The sequence below is a fragment of the Leopardus geoffroyi genome, chromosome C2, assembly GCF_018350155.1.
Source record: "Leopardus geoffroyi isolate Oge1 chromosome C2, O.geoffroyi_Oge1_pat1.0, whole genome shotgun sequence".
NCBI lineage: Eukaryota > Metazoa > Chordata > Mammalia > Carnivora > Felidae > Leopardus > Leopardus geoffroyi.
The window spans coordinates 144,025,799-144,027,870 of record NC_059333.1 but is presented as its reverse complement, the minus strand read 5'-3'; the positions used below and the strand labels follow the sequence as shown (position 1 = coordinate 144,027,870).

The 2,072-nt window shown below is 51.2% G+C and overlaps 1 long non-coding RNA gene across 2 annotated transcripts; it reads right to left on the bottom strand.

Moving 5' to 3' along the window:
* Positions 1-215: 215 nt before the first annotated feature.
* LOC123575721 lies at positions 216-1,469 on the bottom strand. 2 transcript variants are annotated; one of them, XR_006700955.1, is made up of 2 exons: positions 1,348-1,469; positions 216-414 (listed from the first exon to the last, which is right to left on the bottom strand). It is a non-coding gene; the product is annotated as an uncharacterized LOC123575721 (long non-coding RNA). The 2 variants fall into 2 exon arrangements; XR_006700954.1 differs by lacking the exon at positions 1,348-1,469 and adding an exon at positions 730-1,315.
* Between the last annotated feature and the right edge of the window lie 603 nt (positions 1,470-2,072).

Genomic DNA, 2,072 nt, shown 5'->3' with positions numbered 1-2,072 from the left:
TTTGGATCCTAGGCTCCTGCTTTTCCAGACACCCTTGATTAGCTTTAAACCTGGGTGTAAAGGCAGACTCACGGTTTTCCCTTTCCTCCACAGTGCCTTCCTTCTTTCTGAACCAAACGACTGGGTGTGGGGGCGGGGAGGGTGGTGTGATGATGCAGTTAAAAAAAAAAAAAAAAATGCAGGTGTCACAAAAACGCACCGGAGTAAGAACGTTCTCGCATGCCCCTTGAGTTTAATCGAAATTGAGACTCCAGTAGGGGCAGGAATTAAAGCCACCCATTTTCCATTGGCCTGGACGCCGGCCGCATCCCTTTTCTCGTGTTCGCGCCGCAAGGTCCCGCACTCCACTGCACGCCGACTCCAAAAGAAAAGTTTGGCTTTCACTCGCGGAGATGCCGGCATCATCGGGAGGCGCTTTCAAAAGACAATTTGCAAAACGGTTGGTGAGCCCGACTGAGTCCCCTTCCAGACCTGCCATAAAATCCCCATCCTTCTGTCCCCCACCCCTCAAGTTTAGCTTTCGAGCAGGTGAGCTCCGGCCCGCGTGGACTCAGACGCGCCGAATCTGTCCACCCGCTCCCACTCTCGTCGGGGTCGCACTCCAGCGGGCGACTGGAAGAGGCCTGGGCCCAGCCCACACTGTTGGGGTCCCCCCCCCCCCCCCCGGCTGGAACCTGAAAGCTCCTGAAACTTTCGGGAATTTTTTTAAAAACATGATGGGACTCTCACCTTGATGGCCACCGAATTTCCCCTTATTACGGCTTAAAAGAAAAATAAACCTCCTCTCCTGGAGATTCATTTACTCCTTCCCCCCTTTCTCCTTGGCCCTCGGAATCCTTTGAGCTTGGCCAAAGAAGCGCATCAAGTTCCCCGGGGGAAGGATTAGCTGCGCCACATACAGAGCAGGCCCTGGGCGATGGTCCCCAAAGGGCTTCTGAGGGATCCGTGGACCCACCCCGGAGCGCGAGTCACTGTTTATTTTAGGCAACACGGCGCGCACCCCCCCCCCCACTTTAATCCCCTCACGCCCCGGCCTCCTTAAAAAGCCCTAAACTTGCTCCCATAAGCTTGTGGACTCCCATAGCAACTTCCGTCACTTTAGGCTCGCCGCATCTTTCCGCGCACTGGCGGAGCGCCTTGCCCTTGGCCTTGGAGTCTCGCCGCGGATTCCGCGCCAAGACGCGCGAGCCTTTCTCCCCCGGGCGGCGAGCAGCCTTCGCCATCTGGTGGCCGCGGAGAGTATCTGCCCGGGCGCGCAGGGCTCCCTTCCACTCCAGAGGCCGCGGTTGTGTCGGGTCCTGAAGCGTTCGGTAAACAATTCTTTCCGTTATCCCACTCCCACTCTACCTTTTTAAAGCTTCCTGGTGTGGGGGGAGGAGCCCAGAACGTGGAATTTCTAAGACGCGGCGTTCTAGCTCTGGTCCGCGCGGCTTCCTGGCGGCAGTTGCCCTGGGCTTCCTTGAGCTTCGTTCTTTTCGGCCAAGTGGGGACTGAAACAACACAGATCTCGCCTAGTAGTACCCAGGAGGGAGACATGAGACTATAAATTAGCTGCTTTGTAAACTGTCGAGGGACTCCCAGTATTCGTAGGCATTATTAATTACTGACTTTATACATGATGTGTGTTGGTAAGCCCAAATGCATTGGCAAATGAAAGATTCTTTATTAGTTCAAAAAAAACTACAGAAAATTTCAAACATACACCAAAGTAGAGAACAATGGACCCTCATTTATCTGTCTTCCAGCTACAAACAATCATCAACTCATGGCTGTTCTTGTTTCATTCTATAATCCTCACCTCATTCACACATCCTAGGAATTCTGACACCTAAACCACAATGATTTCCATACATGGCCCTAAAACATGAGGATTCTTAAAAAAATAAATGTTTATATATATAATTTATCACGCCTACAGGATTAACAATAATTTCTTAATATCATGAGACAGCCAAGCTTGTGTCCTTTATTGTCTCATAGTTTTTGTTGTTCTTTTGGTTTTTTTTTTTTACAGTTGGTTGGTTTGAGTCAGGATCCAAACAAGTCCCACACATCTGGTTGATGTGTCACTA